Raw genomic sequence first — 27,266 nt, 5'->3', positions numbered from 1 at the left:
CTAATGTGCGCAGCCCTGTGGCCCTCAGGCGGCTGCAGAAATGCAGCACCACACATCCTGTAAGGGCTAAAACCAGCAGCAAAAAAAAAAAGGACTTTTGCTTTTTTATGCAAGATATCCTTTTCAATGACACAAAGTTTCATGCTGTATTGACAAACCTTCTGGTAGACTACTTACACTGTGTCATCATTCATCACATAAATGAATGAATGAAAGTAAATTGTGCAGCAATTTATTCAATAACTGTAAATCCTGAAACTACCATGAATTTTATGGCACACTGATAAATTTCCATGTTGGTGTTCTTCAGATCCTTATCAATATCTGGGCAATATCTTGCATTTTGCTGCAATCATTTTTAATTTTGTTCGAAAAGCTATTTCATTCTAAAAAAATCTGCAACATTGTTTTTTTCACTTTTTTAATGACCTGCAGCATACAGTATTCACTTAAATTAATAATACTTTATTAATCCCCAAAGGGGCATTATACTGTTGCTGTATGAATAGAAAAAACAACAGTTTTAGGCTAGTGTCGTGGGCTGGATTGGCCTCCTGTACTAATCCTTATGGCAGCAAACCTGCAGAAGCCTCTGGCTGAAGATACTTGGTTGCATTATCTCTATGTCGTTTAAGGGATGTGTAGTGTTGTTCATCATGTAACTTATGCATTGTTTTTGTACAATGTGAAACACGGGGCCTCAAAGGCCCCAAAGATTATAAGTTTTGGATTAGCGCATCATAATACTGCTAGCATTTCTTGTGACTCGTTGAGAAAGGCTGAGCTGTTTTAAGGTAAAGCGCCATAGAGTCAGAGCACCCTCATGCTTGTGCATCCTTTCTTTAGGGCAGACACCAAATAGAGCTGGCTCACCAACTCTTTATCTGACTGCTGCCTTGACAGACTGTTGGTTCACTCTGATTATGACTGCGACCTTAGGTCATAGCTGTTAGTCTAACTGTGACTATAGCTCCGGCTTCTGTACCATCATAACACTCGTATCTTTAGGGTTAACACTGACTACATGCAACAATTGTGTGTGCTGTGACTGATTTTCATCTACTCTACTCAACTCCTGTAGTGTGTGGTTAACACCTCTTTCACAGAGGCACTGTAGGTCCAAATAACAACAGCTGGTCAGATCCACAGCACCACACACTGAACGGCAGCAGCTAAAGTCCAGAGAGAAGCTGTATGCAGTGAAACAGAGCAGCTGCAGCTGTGCTCACAGCCAGCAGCTCGATACTGTCGGAGAATGAAAATTAACAACAAGCACTTAATGCATCGCCTAAACCATCACATCATATCTCTTTTTTGTAGCATCTATAGTACAGTGTCCCATAAAAAAATGAGTTCTTAAGTAGCAATGAAATTAAAGGTTTAAAAGCTTTATGTATGGTCAGACACAATCAGCAGCCAGATATTAACTTATTCATTGGCAAAACTAACCATTTTCACCTTCCAGTCATCTCGTCGTCATTGCAGCAACATTGTAGCTTTTTGCCGTAAGGGGATCAGTGTATTTTGTGCAAAAGAAACATTAAATGATGCGTTAAAATGCCCCCTTGTGAGCCTGCTCAGAGGCCGAAGAGGAAAGTTTGGATGAACAAAGAAAGTTCAGAACTGTCTTTGTAGTGCCTGTTATCTCCGATTAGGGTTTAGGTTTGTTTAGCCCGTTTATAACAAGAAACCCTGGCTACATTGAACTTGCTTCGTAGTACGCCAATCTGATGTTGGATTACTAATTTGATCAACACATTTAATCACCACTTTAAGTACAACAACTAAATACAACAAGTAGAAAAAAAGCATCCAAGCACTATATTTTCCAGAACATGAGCAGCTTGTTTGTATACAGATTGTATGAGTTTATTTATTATACCTTTGGTCAGAGACTACATTGTTAAACAGAATGTTATATGCGAAAGATCCGTGGAAGTTGGTTTTGTCAGCTTTACACAGGAGACACTTGCTTTGTCTGAGAACTACTTGATACTCTTCTGTAGGCTTTGATACAGGCAAATCAGCCATTTTGTGACATTTCCTGTGATCTGTCATATAGCTGGGAAATGAGCCAGGAAAGTACAAATGAAGCAACTTAATGTACCCTGTGAACTAAAGAATTGCTCTAGTTTCATGGACTCACACACATAACTTTGATTCAAATATTTTTTACATTTACCCCTAAACTGTCACCAGGGTGGTGCCACGGGGATATATGGAGCTGAAACTGATGATGTAGCACCTTGCTTACTTTAAATTGTATTACAGTGTCTTTCTTTTCATCTTTCATCTGTCACATCTACCTACTAGTCCATTTATTTCAAGGAATATGAATAAATCATGATCTTCTCTTCTTCTGGGACCCTCTCTGTTGTCGGACCATCACAGCTACAATTGCTTGGACTGACCTTAATAAGCTGCCTGTTGTCCCTTCTAATTCTGTAAAGCACTTTGCTAATGGCCTCAACATCAGCCGCTAACTTGAGTGTCACTATAATGACTGGAGTGTAATGGCGCCACTTAGCAGTAACATTAGCCCCGGCGGTGGTTGTCTATGCAAAACGACAGTCGCACAACCTCAGTGAAAGTGTGTAGCAGCCAAGTTGGGGCACAGCAGGGAATATCCGCCTGATATTCAGTGTATCACTGTTAATTGTAAGGAGAGCACTTTAATAAGCCCACAAGATGTCAGCTGTGTCAGTTATCATATGGATAACATCCTCTGCATTCACGTCTGTGTCACGCCTGTCAGTGTAATCAGATTAGAACTATTGAAGCACGTAGCATTAACATCAGTATGGGTGATAGCTCCCTTCTCTAACTACCGCTACTTTACATTTATGGGAGCGGTGATGACTGCTCAGCATCTATTATCCCACCCTCTCGTTTTTTTCTGGATGTGGCTCTTTTCTCCGAGTTTTTCTGCAACTTCCCTCTCTCTCTTTTGCCACCTCTACGTGGTTACGGGGATAGCTGTCCTGACTCCTCTTCTGTCCCTTTAAATTACGCATAACCATTGATTCTGCATCGTTCTGCAATGGTTGTGATTAAAGAACCTGCATTCGGCACGCACACTCACATGCACATACGCGGGTCCACTCACACGATCACCATGGATCCCTAATTAAGTGTCAGCTCTCTTATGACGAGCAACAATGGAACTGAATCAAATGATACGCACACGCTTACGTATCCGCGTGTCAGAAGGCACTCCTCTTGCAGCTAATAACATGTCACTACTGTTGACACTGCACTATTTCCTTAACCAACACTGTCTGACTGTGTGTGTGTGTGTGTGTGTGTGTGTGTGTGTGTGTGTGTGTGTGTGGAGGCAACAGTAGGAGAAAAAAGACACAAAAATGGAATGCATATTGTGGGTTTTGACAGAAGAAGGCTGAATGAATTAACTTTGCCACTTTGAGTATACCATACATTGAAATAGCTTTTTATCTTACTCAAAGAGCGCTCATGTCTGAGCTGTTAGGTTACAGATAGGTTTGGTAATTCGCTAATTCCATTGCCAGTTCATCTTTCCTTTAGACACCAAATTGAAAAAGCTTCTTTTTGAGCATGATCATGTGTTAAGTGACCCTTGTGTTTACAAAATTATAGCCTGAAAGCATGAATGCCTTGAAAGTAATTGTTCTCACTGTAGTTATTGACGCATAATTTAACAGAGTAATTGTTGAGATGCAAAAGGTAATTTCTGAAAAGAGCCAGACATAGAATAAATGTAGCCAACCCAGAATTCTAATAAAGTGTCCACAGCTCACATGTGAAAGGATACCAAAACCAAAAGGACAAGTGGCTGACCTTTGGATGGAGCAAATGCACAAAGAATGGTTTAACAGTATTTTTTTTAGCACTTAACTCACACATTAACCTTCGTCTTGTGTTAGGGTCAGCACCGACCCGTTTTTAGGTTTTAAATGCATAACATAACCATACAAATTTGTTTATTGCATCAAGGCTTTATGACTTTGTCGGGAACCTCTATTTCAACAAAAAAAAACAAAAAAAAAACACACTGCTTTTCATTTTGTGTTTGTACTAAAGTTCTATTGCTGAAAAAAAGAGACTTTTTTGCCTTTTTCTTGAAGTAAATATATGGGTCGAAACTGACCCGTAACACCATAGATGTTACTATAGTTAATAATATTAAAATGAAAAAATAAATAAAACTAATTTATTTAAGCGATGTGTTCTAAATCCCCTCAGTAATAGTCAGGTGACATAACAACCTTTTATTTATTGATTCTCTTGAGGTTTATTTTACATTTTTGTTTTTATTGAAGTTGAGGGGTATACTGACAAAAACAAGGCCCAGGGGCCCACACCAAAAATATTAAAACCAATATTTTTATGGATAAAGTAGCCTAACAAGGTAACCAAGAGATGAGAAAACAAATTGGATGATAGATGATTGTTTTTAGTGTATTTTACAACTAAATTAAAACACGGGTCAAAACCGACCCGTTAACATAAGAGATGGTAACAAGGAACTAACACAAGATGAAGGTTAAATGCTCTGGCAATACTTTGTTAAATGTAGATCAAGAATAGCAAATGAACAAGAAGTCCTCCAATTAAAATAAGCATATATATATCTTTTGTTCATACCTTGAAAGTGGACGTGGTCATTTCCATTGATTAGATTCTTTATCTTAGGTACCTCTAGATTAGCTTTCCACACTTCCTTACTGCAAATATTTGGTAATTAGTTCAAAACGAGAGTTTTCTCTTGGTGTGAAGCTTGTTATCGAATTGGTTGAATTCCTGGAGGTTTGCCGAGGGTTTGGGGAAAGGCTAGACTGTGACTCTTGAATGCTATTGCATTTGCTGGCTAGGAAGTTGTGACCACATATAAACAAGAAAAAATTTTGAGAGACACGCTGTGTTTTTTTTAAGTATGATAACATAGAGATCCAGCTTTACGTGTTCAGACCAGAACTTGATCTCAAATACCAAAGTGAGCAGCGTGATGAACCGTCACAACAAAGATTACAGCAAGATGTCTCTGTTTGCTACTAAACACCTGCAATTGTGCAGTTGCTTGCGTGACTGACCCTGTGTTCTTAAGCATTTGTAGAAGCCACAAATGGGTACGCTCACTTGTCTTGTGTACACATTTTTTTCCCTTTAGCCACCTTTTTACTCAGTGTAACCAAGATGTTTATACTAAATGAGCAAGCCACAGTTGTACTGGGCCTTCTTCTGTCGTTCATTAAGTGTAGAGAACAATTACAAACCTTTTAACAGCTCTGTTACTCTGCAGGACAAACAAACCAAGTCCACTGATCCAAGACTGGCTCTTTGGGGAAGCTGAAAATGGTCAACTTGCCCTCATGACAAAAAAAAAAAAAAAACACAGCTACATTTGGGAAGAACTATGTGGTCCAAATGAAAGATTTCACATTAACTTGGTGTAACTTAGTAACTTAGTGTTGGCTGGCATTAGGGGGGTGACTCTGGTATGCCAGTGGTCATTGTCTAGCCTCCTGGTGGTGTCGTGGGCCCAACTAGACGAAACACTGATGAAAGGAGGTTCCCACCTGATGACCCCAATGATATGTTGGTCAGCACTGCTCACTGGTCTATATTATAGGGAGTATAGGGAATTATCCACTGAGTCTGGTCCATTTTTTTTTTTTTTTTCCTTTAGCACAAGTTTCTTGTGTTTACCTTGAAGAGGTAAGCTACTTTTTTGGAGAAATGGGAAATTCAAGGTGGATAATCTTTACCTGAGTTCCCGTTGAGGAAATTTGACTTGTTCATGTTTTCTTAGATTGTTTTCCCATGTGGTTGCAAATTCCAAGTTTCTCTTTGTTATCAAATGCAGCATTAGTATGTATATATAGAATATGAGTGCAATCTGTGAAACATTGGCGATATAAAAAAATTGCTTTAACATTAACCTCCACAGACTTAAAAACAAAGGAATAGACAAACTCAAATAAATGAACCTGTATGTGATAAAGTGAATGCAATGTGTTTCTGCGTAGTCTATTACCTGTTAGCTGGTTGTTACATTACTTCGCTGTTCTTATCTGTGGTGCAACCTCAGCCAGTTCAATGTATGACTTACAACAAGACTGCATTCAAAAGAGAAATCAGTACCAATCGCCAATGCTCCAACTGCAGACTGGAAATATAAGCAATTCAGAAAAAAATGCCTGTGAAGAATTTTATTAGAGCTTGGTGTATGATAGTCTGAGTTTTCAGGCAAGGTACAGTATGATCTATTATATTCCAATAATGTGTTTCAAGGGTTGTTGAGTATAATTTGTGTCCAAATTTCCATTTCCATGGTATTCCAAAGCTGTCCTACTCACAGTCATGAATCTGCCCAGGTATCATTAAATGTTCTATTTACTTCAGATTTTTTTCTTTTCTTACATTTCTCCATACTTGGCCTACCTGTGGTTGAAAGTCTCGATAAATGCACAGCGTTTCAACAGGCATATACCGGCTTTCGGCGAGTGTGAACGACTAAAAATATTAAAATATAATTTTATTCTAATATTTCAAGATCACAATAACGTTCCAATTTAGTACAATAAAAATACAACAACTAACAAATAAAATACACTTCAATTGAATACTTTTTAATTTATTTTCCCAAGCCACATGGAGCATAAGGATGAAAGGGCCGCGGGTGGCTGACCCCTGGTTTAGACCCACTGAAAGTGGCTGCTATTAACAGTAGCGTAAAGACATGGTTAAGAATAGTGCACTGTTACTGCCTCAGTGTAGTACTTTGACCAAAGAATGTCACTTTATTTCTCTCTTCTCATGCTTCACAGTTGCAATGCTTAAAATCACAGAGCAGGTGCGTAATCCTTCCGGCAACTGTGCTTAAACAACAGAGGGACAATACTTGTGTGTGCTTACACACACGTTTTCAGGACTACAAACTACACACATCTACATGTCTGCACGCCTACTTTGGATCCCGAGAGGAAACAAGGATGCACATAATTACTAGAAATCAAGTTGCCATTGTACATGAAGTGGGAGGAAACAGAGATGGGACTCTGGAAGATCAGCTGATCACTCTGAGGTTAGAAGCAGTAAACAGTGGGCCCAACTTTATTCAAACGATGATCAGCTTTCGAGTCGCACTTTTCTCCAGTCGCAAAGTTATAGTCATTCATTTATGTGAAAAAGACCAACATCTTGGAAATGCTTACGTCCTCATCGCTGTAAAGTCCCTTACATTTTCAATTTTTGACATTTCTTATTTTTTCTTTGCACACACAGGATTTTTGTAAAAATCTTCTTTCTTTTCCTTCATTTAACCTTTCTTCATGTCCATTATCAACTGGTTACACTCATGTCTCAATGTGATGTATAAAGTCCCCTCAAGACAAAGATATCAGTGCCTATGACTTTTCATATTGTAAGGATTTAATCATGGCAAATAATGGCTCCAGAGGGTTATTCTCAGAAATATTAACTTTAAGGGGTTATGATACAGTTCACACTCATGTGAAACTCAAGAGTTTAATAATGACTGACTTTTACTTAATGTTTATATTCCCGAAACTCAAGATTACCTTGAAGTACCTTCTGTCCCTCTAGCAATGATACTGACTATTTGTGTGTGTGTGTGTGTGCGCAAGTGTGCAGATGTGTGCAGATACTATGCAAGCTGGGAGCGGGAAGTCGCCAAATTAATGAATTTTTGCCTGGTAGGCCAGACAGACAGACGTTGACACAGTCCTGTGAACACAAATGTGTTCACCTGGACCTCTAATTAGGCCTCTGCTTTTTCTAGGTGAAAAATGGAATGGAAAAGAAATGTCTGCACAGAGGAGAGGCGACATAAAACTGCTTCACAGAGACACTACCAGGATTTTTACCCCGCACCAAGGGGAAGTGGAAATGCCAATAAAATCCAACTCAGCTCAACTCAACTTTATTTATACAGCACCTTTGAAACGCAAGTGTAACAGAAAGTGCTTTACAGACCAAAAGACAAAACGGCAAAGGCTAAAAGATGGAAATAAAAATGTAAGACTATTCATTAAAGCAGTCAAACTCACAATGAAAGCAAGACGTAAAGAAAATAAATATAGCAAAGACAAACAAAAATGGCTGTCTCTAAATAATAATAATAATCTCCTCACAAAGCTGTTACCATTTGCTGATATTTGCTGAAATGTTTGCAAATGAAGCCGCGAATATTACAATATTCCTGGACTGCTCCTCATCCTCTTCCACAACAAAACAAAATTGTATTCACCTCCACTTTCGTGGTACAATTTCAATCAGAGTCCTGAAGTGTAGTTGGTGTGGATGAAAATGTTAGATGACTAAAATTGTGTTTTTATAATTAGGCTGTCTTCTTGAAAACTTGATGCTTGCAGTAACTGAAAATGTTACAATATTCTGGTGAAAGGAAGATAATAACTGAAGGAATAATAAGCAAAAAAGTACTGAGGCAGCTCCAGGTGATTTCCCCTAAAAACAGAGGTATAGACCTTGGCAGAGAATTCGAACCTAATGTGGATTTACACAAACCTCCAGTTATTGTACATCTGTAATGAATCAGCTTATATTCTCTGTGCTTTTTTTCCACTTTTCAGATAGTTTACCTTAATAAACCTCAAGGAAACCTTAAACCTAACTAAACATATTCCCGTGATTCTACTGGGAGGTGTAACACAAACGTAATGGATTCTGTTATTTTAACTGTCTACATATGCAAGAATCAGCAACTTCTGGGAGAGTTGAATCAAACTGATTATTAGCAGATACGACTGAATGACCTGGCTGCTCACAGATGTCTGATTGTCTGGATGACAAACTTTCTTTTAATTTGAGAGCAGAGAATGTGTTTCGATTGGTCTGCGGTGCTGTATGTCAGAACAGAGACTCGTTAGCAAAGTGAACTCCATGGGGATGTCTGTTATCCACAGTTTTATTTTCCCTGGAGCTTAATGTAATCAGGATCCAAAGTCCTGGTACGGGCTGTGTAATTATTCTGACAACACAGCTTCAAATGGCCTTTTACAAAAGAATAATATGGAGGAATTAAGGTTATAAACCTTGCTCTACAGTAAAGTTGCCAAACAGAGAGCGGTGGAGCTTCAGGTAGAGAAAACTAAATGCTGTCATTTATTTTACAGTTCTGCTGTTAGTAACTGTGTTTTCACCTCCTGTTTCTCAGTGGTGAAATCATGGGTTAGATTTTTCATCATCTATTTTTTCAGGATTACCTGCATTGTTTACCATTATTCATATTCACCTTAAAACGGAGTTTGCTGTTAATTTCATGCTCTTTAGATTATGTGGAAGTAGAACAGCATTTCCTTTTACAAGCACCCCACTGTCTTAATGCGATATAATGTCACTATGTATAAATAGCATGATACCTCAGGCACATTTCACATGGAGTGTTCAGCTTTTTGCATGTTATTATATTGTGTTAACATAGTCACTACCTGGCAAATATAAAAAAAACGAAATAAATCAATTCAGTAATAACACGTTTCTAAGGAGTACAAACAAATTACCATATTTTAGTGGTTCCGACCTATGTCTATATTTTTGCTTTTTTGATACTTTGCTTTGATTGTTTGAGAAATAAAAGGTTTGACATCCAGGTGATCATCTGCCATCGTTGAATACTTCAACTTGTTGAATGCAGTCATCATCTTACAGAACATCAATCGCAATAACTACAAAAATATCTACATTAATACTAACAGCTACATATGGCTTCATTAGGAACAGTGGTGCTTTTAAAGAGATAGTTCACCTCTTTTGACATGAAACTGTATGACATCCCATATAGCAATATCATTTATGAACATTGACTTAACCCCCGCTGCGTCCTGTGAGCCGAATTCCAGCTGAGTTTTGCTTTCCACGAAGGTAGTCCGGCTAGTTGGCTGGGGTCAAAAAAATAAAGCGTTTTGCTTCTCAAAAAAAATATCCGTTCAAAAGAGTAATACATTTGCATCACAAAATGTTGTCCAGGAAAAAGTCAGACCTCACTTCGCTTGGCGCTATTTTTGCCTCCCTTGATATCAATGCGTCCAATGTAAAACTGTGCAGACCGAAGAGCAGACCCAGCAGTCCCCTGCTTCCGACCAGTAAACACCGTAACAGGTGCAGCTATCGCTAGGTGGCTAGGGAGTGCTCGGTCTGCTCTTCGGTCTGCACAGTTTTACATTGGACGCATTGATATCAAGGGAGGCAAAAATAGCGCCAAGCGAAGTGAGGTCTGACTTTTTCCTGGACAACATTTTGTGATGCAAATGTATTACTCTTTTGAACGGATATTTTTTTGAGAAGCAAAACGCTTTATTTTTCTGACCCCAGCCAACTAGCCGGACTACCTTCGTCGAAGGCAAAACTCAGCTGGAATTCGGCTCACAGGACGCAGCGGGGGGTAAGTCAATGTTCATAAATGATATTGCTATATGGGATGTCATACAGCTTCATGTCACAAGAGGCGAACTATCCCTTTAAGCTACAACTAGGGTTGTGTGAAACACTTATGAGATGTCCGTGTTTAACCTGCAGTAAACAGCGGTCAGAGCACTTTCAGTTTGGAGAGTCAGGGAGGAATTCTAACGAGTTAACAGCCTCATAACAGAGACAGGGGAAAAGTTCATTTTCGCCATCGATAACAACTTAAACATCACAAACTTATCGCGGTTTGAGGATACTCTTGATTGCAATTTTTTTTTTTTAAGTGGTTTACCTTTTTTGATATTTCTTTGGCAATTTTCTCAGTTCCCCTGCTGTCATCTCCAAACTCAGTTGGTCTACATGATGAGATTAAAGGTGGGGTAGGGGATCTTTTTCTGGAACATTTTTTTACATATTGCTTGAAATACTCTTCACACCCCCATTGCAACCAATTAATTAAAAGTTTTGACACAAATATGAAAAGTTTTAGTGGCCTCTAGAACGTACAGTCTAGGAAAAACAGTATCCAATCATTGTGAACGGACCGTTCACAATGATTGGATACTGATGCCGTCTATCAAACTGCAATCTGCTCCTCCCTCCCCCTCCCCCTCCTTCCCCCTGTGCGCGTACCCTGCTCCGTGAACGAAGCTTGGCAGGAAGCTAAACTAGAGCCAGCTTGGCTAGCACCTAGCATTGTTAAACGTATAGTTAGCATAAACTAAATACTAAATACGGCAACGATCGATGCTTGCTGTCAGAACAGCGCTCGTGCACCTTCGTGCTCGTGCGCGTTCATGTACTCTAGAGGCGTGCCTTCGGGGGGAAAGTGAAGAAAAGGGTTGGAACTTTTTACCTGTGTATTTTCAAAATGCAGCTTCGCTGGACTCAAAATCCAGGATCTCCTACCCTACCTTTAATTCGATTCTAGCTATCGTTGGATTATGCTCCTTATTTGAGCAAGGGCAATTATCCTTGGATATATGGCAGTGAATGAACGGAATCATTGGCACAAAGCATGTCATACCCCGGTACGATAAGTGGCGCTGTACCCATTTCAACTATTGCTTATAGAGCCACTTGCAGTTGATCTCTTCAACAACAACAACAAACTCAGGCATTCGAGAAAGATGGGGAACGAAGAGCAAGATGAAGCTACGTCCCTCTACATTTCGTTTGTGATGAGCATGCTTATTGCAAAAACGCGATGCACAACGGCGCATTCTCCATCGCGTTGTTCGTTTCTTACCGACGGCGGCGACAACAACAGTAATATCGTCTCCTTTGACTCAAGACCCCGGGAAAAAATCTCGAGCATACACAAAACGCAAAGTCCACCCGTGCTTCACCGTCTTCACGTTTAGTGACTTTCAACCGAGTTATCTCGGGGTCTTAATCTAACTGCGAGTAAAACTGATCCGGTCCAATTTGTAGTCAAACTAAGGAGAGTCCTCTGACCGCTGTCTACTACAGGTAAGACACTGACGACTCGTAACTACTTTGAATAGCCATCTTGAAAAAAAAAAAAGTAACATTCCTCTAAGATCATGCTCACAATCAGCATGTTTACAAGACACTATAAAAAACATATATTGTCTAAGTTGGGCCAGAAACTGACCCTCAAAATAGAAATCAACAGGCTTAGATAATGTGGTTGGGATTTGAATCACTCCGACACATATACACTCAATTAGACTCAAATGGGCCAAGACTGTCGCTCTGCTCTACTAAAATCCTGATTTTTACGACTGGAGCCTCATCTGACAAAATTCCCTTTCAAATTACCTAAAGATGACCTTTGGTTATTTGAAAGTTATTTGAAATTGTGCTGTGAATTCAGTTGTACTTACATATATAATGATTTCACACAAAGAAAGTTAGAAGTAGCAGAATGTTTTGAACAAGAAAGGTGGTCCAATTAAATAGCACGTAACTTGACCCAACTGTGCTGAATTATGACTCACATATGCTTATTTATAGGGCTGAGCGATAAATCAATTTTGTCTAACAATTCGAATTAGCCGTTTGTTATGACGATTTGTTTTTCTGAAAATCTTTTTTTTTTTTCTCCATTTAATATGCACTGCTCTCCTAGGGCCTCCAGAGTGGGTTATGAGTGGGCTCAGCCCTCCCCCGATCATATCCCACAGAGAAACAAAAACCAACCGCTCCAACAGAGGCATGGTGCCGAGTGGGAAATGCTGAAAATACTGAAATGCTGCTCTCTACGAGATGCACAAGACAGCGGCAGCTCACAAACTCCCGCTAAGACACGTAGGGAATCATTTCCGCAGTGTATCCTGTATGAAAAGAAAGGGGGCCTGTGGAAAGTGATCACGGATGCAGTCATATTGCATATTGCCTGTGCAGCTACATGTGTGAAAAGATCGCGAGAGAGCTATAGGAGGTGTATTTTTACTCTGCCAAAACAGACATTTTCTGAAGCATGTTCTAAGATATATCTCTAAACTGATCAACTAACTCCCTGGTAATTGGAACATTGCTTGTTTGGGGTCATTTCTGTCATTTGTAGTATGTTTTTAATAAAGGAAAGACTAAATTGAATTAAAATCCTTCATCAAGTTTGGTGTGAAAAAAATCTGAGATTATATTATTAAGCCATATCGCCCAGCCCGACTCATTAATAACAAATACAATAATGACCAAATGTTTGCCATGTTTACTTTTCTAGCTTCATAGCTAATAGAGATAAAGAAATAGGATAAAGGATTTAGTAGCATCCAGCGATGAACTCCATCCAATTGAATGCACTCCACCTAGGAGAAACAACAGAGCCAGTGGCTTGTCTGTTATCAGCTGTCATAATAACATACAGTGCAGCATGTAACAAAAGTGCAACGATCATAATTTACCTGTGATTTTATAGTGGTGAATGTAGTGAGAATCACCTTAAAATCATCCCCTAAATGTTACACAGCGGAACTAAAATGCTATTATGAAAAAAATTAAAAGTTCTAAATATTTTTTATTACCAAAGGGTGATGTTTTATTACTGCCAGTTTCTGCTTAACATAATCACTCTGAAATGTTTCCCGCCTTCCTAAAGCATTTTCCCTATTCTTGGTTTTTTTGCCCTTCTTCTTGCCCTTGTTTATAAAAAACACCTACAGGCAAATGGGAAGCAATTTGTCGATGAAGCCGACTGACATCCAGCAATGCCTGTAATTCGTGCCTGGTGTTTTCTCTTTAGTGCTGTTTCATTTAAGAGCCACAAACTGACTGCTGCTTCTAGCCATCCAGAGTTCGGCAGCATGTGACCCCCCGAGTGCCATCTGAGAACAAGCCAGTATTTATTCCTCTGATGAGATGCTGATATACTTATGTCTGCCTGTCTGGATGAACTCACTGACCGTGGGCGTCTGATGATAAAGCAGAATGAAGGAATGCCCTAAGAGACACTGGGCAAGGGCAAACAAGTGAGAGGAGGAGGAGGGAGGTTGGGAATAAAGAGAAGGGAAGTATCCGTAGAAATATGTACCGCCACTTTCAAGTGATCTGTCCCTCTGTATGTTTCTCTGCATGTCCGGTTTTCTGGTTTCTTCCCCTTTTGAAGGGCAGACAGAGAGGTTGGGGCCGTTATCCTCACACAGGTCAGGGCCTCTCTGCCTGGGACAGCATCCCACTAATCTCCGCTCTCCTTCAGCTGCAGCAACATTCTGGCACAAAGCGAGTTTTCATCCAACTGCCAGGCAGATTTGAGTAAACTTTGACACTGCAAAGTCATGAACACACACTCCAATAAAGATGTAGAGTACAGAAGTTATTCTTAAAAGCTTTGGTCGCAAGGCACATCTATGCCTCTTATCACACAAATACTGAAGAAAAACTTTTCTTTATTCAGTCTTGAATATTTATTTTTTTAAAGTTCCTTTGCACTCCTTGGAACTGCCAATTCATTACCTTATCATTTACAGAAATAGACTTGAATGAAAGCCCTAACAGACTGGTTGGTGCTGTGTCGTACTGCTGCAGAAAAATACAGGACAGACTGATTTATAATAACTATGCAAACCAGCAGAAGGGCTAGGCTGGAGGGGATGTATTTATTTTGGAATGATTTCAAGCAAAAAAATAGCAAGTATCAGTAAATAGCGAGAGAAATAGTTGTACTTGGTAATTTGGCATTTAAAACTTTTCTTCTAGTTTTTTTTTTGTGCTCAACCGATGCATTTCAGCTATGAATCCTTGTTGTTGCTCAGCACCAGAGGGTGTGAAGATAGAGGCAGTAGGTATGGAGGTGTTTTATGGCTGTACAGCACATCAAGTTTTTACTTTCAGGAGCCGAGTTTGTTAAGTTCTTCAAACTATAGCCTTAGTCTTTCCCTGAGTCTTAAAGGGATATGCCACCCCCAGGCCAAATTAAGGTATCCTCGCATTCCCGAGACATAAATAAGTGTGTGGGAGCGTATTCCTGGCGACCCAGGCATTGTCCGAATCTCACAGCACTGACCACTGCTTGGTTGCGCGTAATACATACATGCTAGCGTCGCCAATCGAAATATTTCGCCCAACGTGAATTCATTTACTTGATTTACCTTCTAATTACTGTGTGAGTGGTGTACTTTCAAATCGAGTGCAAATGACTGTGTAAACAACACGCAAGGCTTGGTTTGCTCATGTCGGTTTGGGAACTAGTTTCCAGTGCGGAAAACACAGCCGAAGCACACTCCCCGCTACGTCATTGGGAATCCCCCCCCCCGGCTGCTTCACGCTGGTTTGTTTGAGGAAAACGATGACACCTTGAGATATTGTTTATGCAATTGTATATGCAGTTCATGGAGATGTTACTTTACGGTGCGTGGGAAACCGCGCTCTCCCATCTTTCTCGCCAGCCCTTCCAGCAGAGGTCCATCTTTCACCGTCCCCGAAATGTGGCGGTAAATAACGTCCTCTGCTCGGAGGCTGAGGAGCTCGCGGACCTCCTTGTCTCCCCAGTTGGCCATATTAAAAAATGTCTCCAACTTGATGTAGGTTAAAACAGAGTAAAACTTGTCCTCATCTGTCGCTGTTGTTCTGAATCAGCTGTCCATTCTGTATTTTAAACTCCTCACGTCACGCCACGCCCACGTCCGACCCGCGTCGATTGCGTTCACATCAAACTCGGCTCGGCAAAAAGACTAGGGTCCGACGCGGGTCGAAAGGCGAGTCGAGTTGACGCAGCAGTCCGGGTCGGCAGTGTGAACGCAACAGCAGACACGCTAAATTTGCGCATTAAATGCGGGTTATTCAGCAGAGTGAAAGGGGCTAAAGTGTCACTGGAACAACAGACCAGTGATAATGGAGCAGACATCTTTCACTTAGCAAAAACAGCGTTGTCATTTCTAACTTTGTCTCTGAGTGATTATCATAGATGTAAATAAAGAGAGCAGCTTTATTGGAAATTTTGCTGTATTAAAGCTGCGGTCGGCAACTTTTTTTTAGTCATATTAGCTTGAACTGTCATGGGATTCTGGAAGTAGAATATTAAATAGGCTGTTTAGGAAAAATAACGAAATCTGTAGCTCCCTCTGAAGCCTGTAATCATGCTTGCAAAAATCGAGCGCTCCCGGCTGTTTTTAACCAATCAAGTTAGGGTGGAGGAATCCTACCTGTCAATCACAGCTTGTGCACACGCTGCTGAGCGTGAGTCTGCCCGCAGCTTGTGTGTGCTCACACTGGTGTGAACTCACGTGCACAACCTCGTCCACAGAGGGGGAGGGGTTTGGGGGGCGATTCGGAGCTTGTTAGAGGTTGGGGGAGGGGTTTGGGGGGCGATTCGGAGCTTGTTAGAGGTTGGGGGAGGGGTTTGGGGGGCGATTCGGAGCTTGTTAGAGGTTGGGGGAGGGACCTGAAAGTTGTATCAGTTCGAATTTTCCAACTTTAGACTCGCAATTTTGAAAACCTGCCGACTGAAGCTTTAATATACATCAAACTGTATACAGCATACTGGTCGAAGCGGATGGCCACCCTTCCTGAGGTTGGTTCTGCCAGAGGTTTCTTCCTGTTAAAAGGGAGTCGTTTCTCTCCACAGTCGCCTCAGGCACGCTCAGGACGGGAGATTCGCCCGAAAAAAAAAAAAAAAAATATTAGTGCAATATGTTGGTTTCCTTAGCTAGGAAATTGTTTTTGAATTGGCTCTATATGAACGAATTGTATTATTTTATTTTATATGATTATATCAGGTCCCATTTTAAAAAAAAACAATGAGCCACAAAAAGCTCTCAGGACAAGAGAGGCCGCAGACCAGGCATGGACTGGCTGTAGGGCTACCTGGCAATGCCCGGTGGGCCGACGCATATTTTTGGGCCAGGGCCGTCCAAATTTTATTTTGAAAAATATATTATTTTTATATTATCGACCGTGACGGTAATTGCAACACAAAATGCAGTCATTGGTAGAATTTCTCGAAGGACAATGGGCTAGTCCAATGAAATCTCTCAGCACCTCTTTGGCCCGCCCCTCCCCTCACCGTTGACCCAGGTCATCAATCCTACCATTTAAGCTGAACGGACTAGGAGAGAACAGTCAAAAACCGAAATGGATAAACAACAGAAACGAAAGGGTGGTGCACAGAAGCTGCGAGATAAAAGGCTAAAAAGCCTACAAGCAGCAAAATGTGCAAAGCTTACTGACATGTTTGCAAGTGCTTCCACCACGACCACAGCACCGGGTGCAGGGCCTTCAAGTGCAGGGCCAGGGCCGTCAACATCATTGGCAGAAGAACAGTGTAGGCCAAACACAGAGGAAGAAGCTATCGAGGTGGAGGAGGATGTGGAGGAGGAGACAGACGTGACCCAGGGACAGATTGAGGAGGTCAGAATAGCCAGCCCGGTAAGAAGTAGGCTAATGTTAGGCGAAATGTTAGCAGAATGACGACATGTTTTTTTAATGGGAGGACTGAGGTCTCTCCGTGTGCCTGGAGACTTAAATTAGGTATTATAGATGAACGACTGGTAGGCTACATCTTCACTACATCAGAATGGGGGGAATTGATCATGCTGAAATTCTTACTTATTTTATCCAGTCAGGCTGCAACACGAATAAAAAGCCTAGCCTGTTTTTTGCACAACCTTGTTGGTTAGGAGGTGGTCACCGACTGTGGGGTGTGTGTGTGTGTGTGTGTGTGTGTGTGTGTGTGTGTGTGTGTGTGTGTCTGCGCATGCGCGTTTTTGTCACAGAGATCATTCAGAATCTTTATTTTCAACTAATGCTATGAGTAGATTTACTTTATTTGAAGGTGTAAAAGTGACATGCGCCTGTCATTAGCATTACAGTACTTAAACCATCATTAATGTAGGCAAGGCTATAACGTATCTAGTGCCATTCGATTTTGTAGGCTTATGTAAAGTTGACTGGTGTGCAGATATTGCAAATACCCAATGACATCAGTCATAGATATTAAGTGTGTCATTAATGTTTATGAGACTCTCATGTAGACACCAAAGTGTTCAGTGTTATTTTAGCTTGTTATAACTATATTGTTTGCAGGTGTTACAGGTTACAGTTGCCCATGTAATATTAGTGAAATGGATTGGTAGGTAACCGGAGAAATACGAAATTAATATTCCTGCCTCGGTCATTTTCGATCATTTTCAACCCTCAGCTACATCAAACACAGACTGAGGAGTTGCCTTTCTGCCAGCAAACTGGAAGCCTTTATGTTGATGGCCACCGAGAAAGATGTTCTTGTGTCCCTTGATACTGACACAGTGATTGACAGAGTGGCAGAGAAGAGCGATTTAATGAAAAGACTGCTTTTGTAAGGTGAGGAGATTTATTTAAATGAATACATTTGTGTTAGGATTTAATTGCATTTTTCACAGAAAGTGATGAGATTACTTGTGTGATCGTACGGTGGGCCGCCATGGCCAAAAATGCCTGGGCCATTTTTTGGACCCAGTCCAGCCCTGCCGCAGACACCAGGATACACAGACCGAGGTGGTTATTACGCTCATTAATAGTCTCCATCATGTCTGAAATCACAAAAAAGCTCAAATCATAGAATGATATAAAAAAAAAATCATCTTTCAGGTATTGAAAATGAGTATCCAGAAGGCCCCTTCTTTTTAACAACAGACTGTAATCTCAACCCAGGCGGCATTGAACCGTGTTTGATTTGAATCGTTGAACTTGCGACAGTCTGCCCATTTCTATGCTGCAGCACTCAGAGGCACACTGTGGGAGTAATTGAGACACCTGGGCCCAGTATCTCTGTCTTCTGTAAAACTCAGCCTGACCACAGTCACTGAGCTCTTCTCTCCTGCGCCTCTTTCTGTCTTTTTGCCACACAACATATGCATCTCTGTGCTGTTCACTCATACACACATGAACACTTGCATCCTAGAAATGAAAACTTTCACATGGATTAAAAACTTAAGCAGAAAGTTCTAAAATTATTGTGCTTCATGCCCATACTTTTCATCCGGAATTTCAGAACTATTCTCTATAGTTTGACTCACACTTTGTCACACACCTAATATGTTGAGAGTGGGGCTGTGAGCTTGGTGAAATGCCTCTTAACACACAGCAGTTCTGTGATTGAAAGCATTCTGTGCAGACGCTAATGGACGGCTGCCAGCTGCTGCTGTTGTGCTGCTGCTGCAAAAAGGTCTCACTCCAGTTTCTTTCCCTACTCCCATCAACTCACTAAATGATCTTATTATGAAGTCAACCTGAAAACAATACAATAGTGTTCATTAGCAGACTCATGAATTTCATTCAGATGTTAGGAGAGGTAATGTTAAAGTGTCTAAAAAGTTTAATCAGTTTGCTCACAAAAACAATCAGAAAGATGCTTATTCAATTATGGGCTCCCATTCATACTACACTGGATACTAAATACCAGCAGACACAAGGTCAGCTCATTCCGTTGGGTCAGTTATTGATGTGTGTTGTCCCTACCTTCCTCATCATCCATTAATCTGTGCATCCCTGATCATTCATCACACTATCCTCTATCATCGTCACCCATCCACCCAGAATAAAGTCATACTGATGCCAGATCGGTCATCCATTCATCAGTTAGCCAGTCAATTAGCCACCCATCCATCCATCCATTCAGTCAGCAAGTGCCGAGGCTGGTTGCAGCAACCTCGTCAGATCAGGTCATGTGAGTAATGAGGAGGAAGAGACAGATTCACAGAAAACCATGGAGTCATGACCTACATATCATCCCACTCTGAATCACTTTATGGCTCCTCTCACATTTCTGCCTCTACTCGCACGCTGCTCTTTTCTCTCGGCGCCCACTGTTAAGACCCTTGACTCATCTTTTCTCAGGGAGGGCAATGCGGCCTCTCCAGGGACAAATTATTGTGGAAGGATGTGGTTCCTTTTCTTAGTTCCATTTCTGAAGTTCATCCACGGTTTTCCTGACAGCAGTCATGAGATATTCCAGTTGGAATGTTTATTCTTAATAGAACAAAGGCAGGTGCATATCACTTCACATGTTTCCATGCATGCAATCAGCACTTGTACCCTGTCTGTGTTACAAAGTGTTCACTTGCTACCAGGAGAGTTGGCAGAGTACAAGTACCACAGTGGAGCATGATGCAGTTGTAGAGTATTGTATGACAGTTTTAATTTTAAACCCAAAAGCATCAAAAAGAGAGAAAAAAAACCCCATAAAACTGCCTCTAAACGTGAACCTCTGTGTTTCCTGTAAGAGCCCTCAGACTCCCTTGTGTTCAATATTGCGGGTTGGTGAGAAGAAGTAGGGAGAGGAGCAGTGCTCCTGGCTGATGAAAAAGGTGCTTTGCTGCTTTATCGAGGTACAGTCAAGTGCATGAGTATGCTGGAGCTCCACTCTGATAGTTGAGCCTTGCTGCAGTTACACAACCACAACACTTCTCCAATGAACAGCAGTTAAACTGGGGGCTAAATCTGGTGACTGCTGCTTGTGTAACTTAAAAAAAAGACACACCACTAGCCTGAAGAAAACCTTTGGTTCTAGTTTTCCTCCACCCAGCCATCCATCATGAATAGAAAGCAGATTTCAGAGCCGTTTATTTTTATGTTGCATGTGTTCAGACTTTCACGCTCTATGAGCCTCTCAGTTGTTTCCGCATTATTTTTATCCCTCTGCAGACTGAACATTCAAGCAGAAATCAATCTACTTCCATACTTTGATATTTCGGAACAGGGTCATTGCCTGAAAATGTACCAGTCAACACGCGTTTCAAGCCTTCCCCGTTCCGAATGTAACCCTGCAACTTAGAAAATGTGACAGGAAATTTCACTGACTTTCTTTAACATCTGAAATCGACTTTCTATGAATAAAACCATTGCAGTTTAAGTCCACTGGAGTTCACAAATGTACGCAGTAACAGCAGGAACAAAGCCAAGGTGATAAACTGTTAGCAGCAGCAATGCTAAACTGGGTCATTTTAATGGAAGCTTTCTTTACATCCAACTAATTGTTAAATTTGCATATGACCACTGAGAACGAGATTTAGTAGATACAAGTACAAGTAACATGAATCTTTCTAAGATTAGCCGTCATGGACTGAGTGAAAAACTCCGATACTGGGCATTGAAGTAGAAGTCCCAAAAGTGTTGCCCTGTTCTCTCATATGGATATACGCTGATCTCAAGTGATCTAAATATCTAAGGACCCCAACTTTCACCAAACTGTTATCGGTGAGTTGATGAACGTATTTTATGCCAGAAATAAGGTTCAGGTTAAAAAAAAAAAAACGAACTTCTCCTTTAAGAAAGATACTTATTTTATTCAGTTAATTTTGTTATTTTATATTAAAGTGAATTGCTGGATAATTAGTTTTCCAGGTGTTCATTTCACTCAAAAATATGCATCTAATTCAATTCAGGTTAGAGTCAAATAGTTGAAAAAATTTGTTTCACTCACAAATAAAGGGGCTAAAAAATTCACCAGGCTAGGAAGGGTGAAGGCAATCGGGTTCGGCCGGCCCTTCTAATGAGGTGTCCCTAATTTATTTTTCAGGGAGTTGGCAAGCCTAATACAGACGTACTTTTCCCCTCAACACGCTGTGTGGTTAATTAGCGGCTGTAACTTGTGAGAGTGTGTGCGCAGAGTCAGACGCGCACACACAGGATGCTGCTCACTTCTTTAACTTCGTCAGTCATCTTGCAAGAATACACCATGGCGTGCACAAACAAATACCGCTGCAAAACCTACTCATTTGTGCTCTTTCCGTCTCTAGCAGCAGCAGCACCTCGCTGCAGGGCATGTGGTCTGGGCACTTCAGGGCAGTGAGAGAGAGCAGTGAGGGCACGTGTATGTGGATCATGTGACCGACCGAGGGTAAATCTAAATTTACTATTATTTTTTATTATTATTATTTTGGGCCACACAGACAGACTTTCACACACACACACACACTTACAAAAAAAAAAAAAAAAAAAAAAAAAACCTTGATAAAAGGGCACTTTGGCCAGAAAGGGCCAAAGGGACAGGTGCTCCAGCACCCTCTAGTTTTATCAGGATGATTTATACATGAATAAATTTCATTGGGTCTGTCCATATTGAAATATAATCAGCTGGTGTTTATAGATCCCTCTTGTGTATACATCCCATTTGTATTGCTGTTTCTAAATACTGGTTAGAATTGGAAACCCAGCTGGCTTTTCAATTGCAATACCCCAACTGCTGTTAAAAACAGAGTTTAATAAACTATACTGGCGATATTAAGATATCAGTTTACAGGTAAAACAAGACAAACACTGGCTCTGCGGTCCTCTAGAGATACAGAAAACTTTAGAGGTATGTTTAAACCTATTGGAAGAGATGTTTAAATGGATGGGAAAAATGCAAACAGGGATAAGATATGATATAAACGAGCATACATATTCAAAAAGCACCAGACTCTTCACGCACACACACACACACACACACACACACACACACACACACACACACACACACAGTGCTTCAGAACCTGCTTGTTGCTGGCGTTGGAACGCTTTTGACTTGGAACGAGAAATAGATTTTCAGATATTCATCCCACCCACACACAGCGTTTTTATTTTTACCTGCATTCTAGTATGTGCTCTTATTTGAGTTTCGGTGGAAGCTTGTGTGTCTACTTTTACATGTGAATAGGTGAATGTGGGTGGCTGTATCCTTAAGCTAGTTGACAAATGCCTGCATGAGTGAAATCAGTACCTCTTTCTAGTCAAACAGCCGTTTATTTCAGTCGTGCACACAAACTAAGCCAGAGGGTTTGGGGTGAGGAAGCTGGTTCAGAATCCTGTCAAGAGTGTCATGTTGTGACAAAATGCATTTATAAACAGTGACTCATAGGAGAGAACACAAAATGTGCATTCAGACCCAGAAAAACACCAAAAGTGACTCACCCAACAAGGACACACAAACACTGTGAGATGAATGGCCTGCTGACGGATGTGATGTGAAGCTGATGAAGGAGGCTTGTTTTGAGACCGAAACTGCACTAAACTGTGCCGATGAGAGGAGAGGAGTAAGGTAAAAGGCAACGAGAGACACGGTTCATCCTGAGAACGTGCACCTCACACACAAAAGGGAGAAAATCTGTTTCATATCATCGAATCATTTCTAATCAAATGATTATAATGAGATGAGATTTCCCTGTCGTTTTTTGGCTCCAGAAGACCACAACGTGCATGACACTAAGTATTCAGTGCCCCCCCATAAAAGAATCAGCTGGCTGATGGCTTTAGACAGAGGAGTGTTTAGCTGAGGGAACAGCTCTAACCTCAGTTCCATGTCATGGAAATCAGAAACAACATTTCAGTGACCAGGTTTTGTTCTTTGGGATTAGATTCCTATGGTAACAAAAAAATAGATTAGTTTTTTGTGGCAAAAGGAAAAGCTAAATTTAAAAGTGTGAAAAATTGTCACAGAGATTGTGATTTGAACTGTTTTGAGCTGCAATGGGGAGGGTAGGGTTTGGGGATGGCAAGCCAAAACAATATGGCTCAAAAGTCTGGCTAAAATTAAATACTCTCTAAGGGCAAATTTCAAAGAAAAATTATTGTTGAAGACAATTGAAGACAACCTGCAAAGCGGTTGTGAAATTTGTATTTCCTTAAAAGACTTGAAAATTCATCCAACTCGCTGCTTCAACCTGCAGAAAGTTTTAACGTTCGCACCCATCCTGGAGGTGTTTATCTTTTTGAGGAAAGTAAACATTTCCATGATCCCGCGTGTCTGTTCTGATCCAACATACTCTCTGTTGGCAATGCGCGGCAGACTGGCAGCACAAAGCAAGAAAAAAAAGAAACTTTTATGCTTGTTGTGGAAAAGGAGGTGAGAAAAGACTTGTGAGCCTGCGGGGAAATAAAAAAAAAAGAAGGAGGAAAGTTAAACAGACATGCCAAAGAAAGGACCATTTAACATGCACTCGGTTTGGATTGTGTGCACGTCTGTGTGAATGTGTACAGTAATACAGTAATGGGGAAAAAAGAAAACAATTGAACCTTTTTCTTTCATCTTCTCCTCTCTTTTTCCATGACATTATTTTAACCTCATTTTCTTTCTTATGAACCCACGCAGATACTCACACACATTAATGTACCAAAAAATTTATCGTAGAGTCAGAGTTCATCCTTCCCCGAGGATTAAAGCACGACCTCTCCAACTCATCCACTCCATTTCTTTTTAAATTCTGTTCCCCCACCCCGCCTCCATGCTTTATTGATCAATCCTATGATTCTTTAATCACTCACGACCTTTCTTCTTGTCCCGGAGGTATAAGGCACATTCACCGTTTAAACCAGTTATAAACCCTCAAATATCACGTGTCTTTATAGATCTGGGTTTAGATTCACTCGTGCAGTTTTTGCCTCATACAGCAGCAAATGCATATTTTACTTTAAATCTCAGTTAATTTTTTTTTTTTTGGTTATTGTTATCCTTTTTATTGGAGGCCAGGAGCAGTAATTTATCATGCTTTTGTGGGTGTTGTTTAACAAATAACACTGTATTTTGGTTGTGTTCTCATTCTTGTAGTCAGAATACATTTTTACGCAATTGCATCAGTCTAATAGGATAACAACGTAAGTAAGAGTCAGACAGCTTGTGACCAAGAAAGTTTTTTAGGTTTCCAAGCCAGTTCAGAGGTTAAACTCAGGAGGAGTGCTGGTGGTGTCTGTTTAAAGGCAGAACAAAACCCACATCTAGCCAATAAGACGACATATGAAAGACCTCAGTTGAACAGACTGTTCGAAGCCAGAAGGTTTCTTGTACTGCTCCAAACTACAACGTCAAATAAGCTCTCACTGGAAGACGTGATGGTTATGTCAACTCACATCTCACATGAAAATGTGCATTAGATACATTCAACCACATGTCCAAAGTGTAGTAGAGTCCCGATCCACGGCTGTGAATTGTGACAAGCCCATTGCCTGCTGACTGAGAAGTGGAAAAGTGAAAGATCTGTAAAACTATGCAGAGAAGGCGAACTCAGCTCCATCCACAGTCATGTTCTTATGCATTTCTGGCCAAATCAAGAGTGTCGAATGTGTAGTGAGATGTAGAAAGTGAACATGATGAAAGAGCAAGACATAAGCTGCTTCTCTTTTGGGAGCACAGAGCAATTTTGAAATCATTATGTCTTGAGATCGGGTTGAATATATATAAATAAATGTGTAAAAAACAAAGTTTGCAGTCTTTTCTCGGCCCTAAACCTAATCAAGTAGATCTGCTCCCGAAAGCTAACCAAAGGGCGAGTGAAAACGTGAGTGAAATAAAGAAAACAAACAGCTGAAAAAACTACCATGACGGTAGTTATGAGACCAGCATGGTTTAAAACAACTGTATGAAAGTAACCCACAGTAACCAGGAGAGGTGGATAAAAATAGAGATTTGCTCAAACAGCTTACAAGTCCTCCTTTTTTCATGCCAAACCATCTCCTATGCTGTCCTGCAGATCTCATGGAATGTGTGGATGTGTATACTTGAAACCTACTCAATTCCACATTAATTATAATCAGATTGGTTATTGATCACAGACACAGCCTGAGTATTGATCCTGCCTGTTCAGTCGGGTGGAGGGTCATGAAACTCTTTTTCTCCAGTCTGGAGACATGGGAGGGAAAGCCATTTTAGTCAATGCTGTGCACACTTTGTACAAATTATTGTGTTCACAGCATTCCGAAAAGTGTTGCGAATTATCTATAGGGATCTTTTGTTGAGGACCTGATCCAGGACCAGGAGTTGAATTAATTTAGGCTTGAACAAAGAAACCTAGAGAAAAAAAAGATATATAGATCAAATATGCTATATTTCTACCTCATGTCACAACCTCCATTTGTTCATGTTGCCTCATTTACCTTACGGTTCAGGCCTGAAGTATGAGCTGTAAACACTTGTTCCCAACCGTCGGTATTACTAACAATGGACAAGAGAGTTTCCAAAAAGCTCATTTTCTGTGTGCAAGCCATGCTCATCGGAAATCCAAGTGGGAAATACTCCAAAGCAAAGGCGCTCCGATTGCGTCTTTAAGGACTAACAGCCGTTTCAGAGTATATGTGAGTAAAATGAGACGGCAATAAACAGAACAGCTTGATGGCCTTCTAGTGTTGGCAAGGCCTCTGTTCATCTACATTTTTTTTCCTAAGTTCACAGCTTGATTCTGACTTCTGCATCATTACACTCTGAACAGAGGGAATATGCTTATGGTGTGTGTGTGTGTGTGTGTGTGTGTGAGAGAGAGAGAGAGGGAGACGTGTGAAAACTCTCAGGTTTAATGCAACGAATGCACACATCTCCAGAAGACATGGAGAAAAATCACAGAGGAGATCGACATCAGCTCCGAAAAGAAATGGTCGCTCCTTTTAAAGAGTGAAAACTGCTTTCCTCATGCGTAATGGGACAACCAGAGGCACACGAGAGAAGAAGAAAAAGAGAAGAAGAACGCTCGTCTACGCAGGAAGACAAAAGGAAAGGTTGTCAAAGAGGCAGATGTAGAGAGATAGCACGGGACAGAAAAAAGACTGGAACTAAGATGAGAAAAATCTTGATCAATATGTTTTAATTTTTCAGCTTCCTTAAGCTTCAAAGGAATCGAACAATTGTCCGTGTTAAATAAATACACAAGCCTCCTTTCAGGAGAATGAAGCTCCACAGAAGTAGCTGGAATGTCACTATTTTAATTCACTTACAATTAAATCTGGGTATCTGGAAGTAAATGCAGTCCCATCTGAAGGGTCAACAGCACCGCTTCTAATCATTGTTCTGTTCGTGTGTGTATGTATGTGTGTGTGTGTGTGTGTGTGTGTGTGTGTGTGTCTTAATTTGTTTTAAAATCTAAACGGAAACAACGTGTGTTCAAAAAATATTTTTAAAAAGCTTGATAAACCTTAAATCCACACATTTGATATGACAATAATAATAATAATAATAATAATAATAATAATAATAATAATAATAATAACGTTGACTTGCGCCAACTGGGTGTGACAGATAAACAGAACTACTTTAACAGCACCTTATCTTGTGTGGTACGTAATGTGTTGTAATAATATTTGCAGCATTCTCATTGTGGATACAGGGATCCCCTCATTCTGTTCAGAAAGTCTATGGAGCATCTATTCTTATTAACTTCTTTATAACCAGTCCAAACTTTGTACCTTTTTAGATCTAGGATTGCTGATGTGGTCCCAACAGCAGAACCTGGTCGAGCAAGAGGTGGTCGGGATCAGGGTCAAACTAAACTGAGATGTGTGTGTGTGAGTGTGAAAGGATTTTATTTTCCTATCATTTACTGGAAGTAAGAAAAGTCTATCTTCAGAACAGAAATGAAACATTACCCATAGAGGAAACCTGGGACAAATGAAGATGAATGACAGGCCATGAGAGTAATGAGGAAGGGACATACTGCTTG

At 40.6% G+C, this 27,266-nt stretch overlaps 1 protein-coding gene across 2 annotated transcripts in view; it reads right to left on the bottom strand.

Moving 5' to 3' along the window:
- il1rapl2 (interleukin 1 receptor accessory protein-like 2) overlaps positions 1 to 27,266 on the bottom strand; it is a 516,058-nt gene that overhangs the window by 245,153 nt on the left and 243,639 nt on the right. The gene's annotated exons all lie outside the window — the stretch shown is intronic.

The sequence above is a fragment of the Odontesthes bonariensis genome, chromosome 13 (assembly GCF_027942865.1).
Source record: "Odontesthes bonariensis isolate fOdoBon6 chromosome 13, fOdoBon6.hap1, whole genome shotgun sequence".
In the NCBI taxonomy this organism is placed as follows: Eukaryota; Metazoa; Chordata; class Actinopteri; order Atheriniformes; family Atherinopsidae; genus Odontesthes; species Odontesthes bonariensis.
The sequence above is the reverse complement of the archived record's forward strand: the minus strand, read 5'-3'. Positions and strand labels throughout refer to the sequence as shown.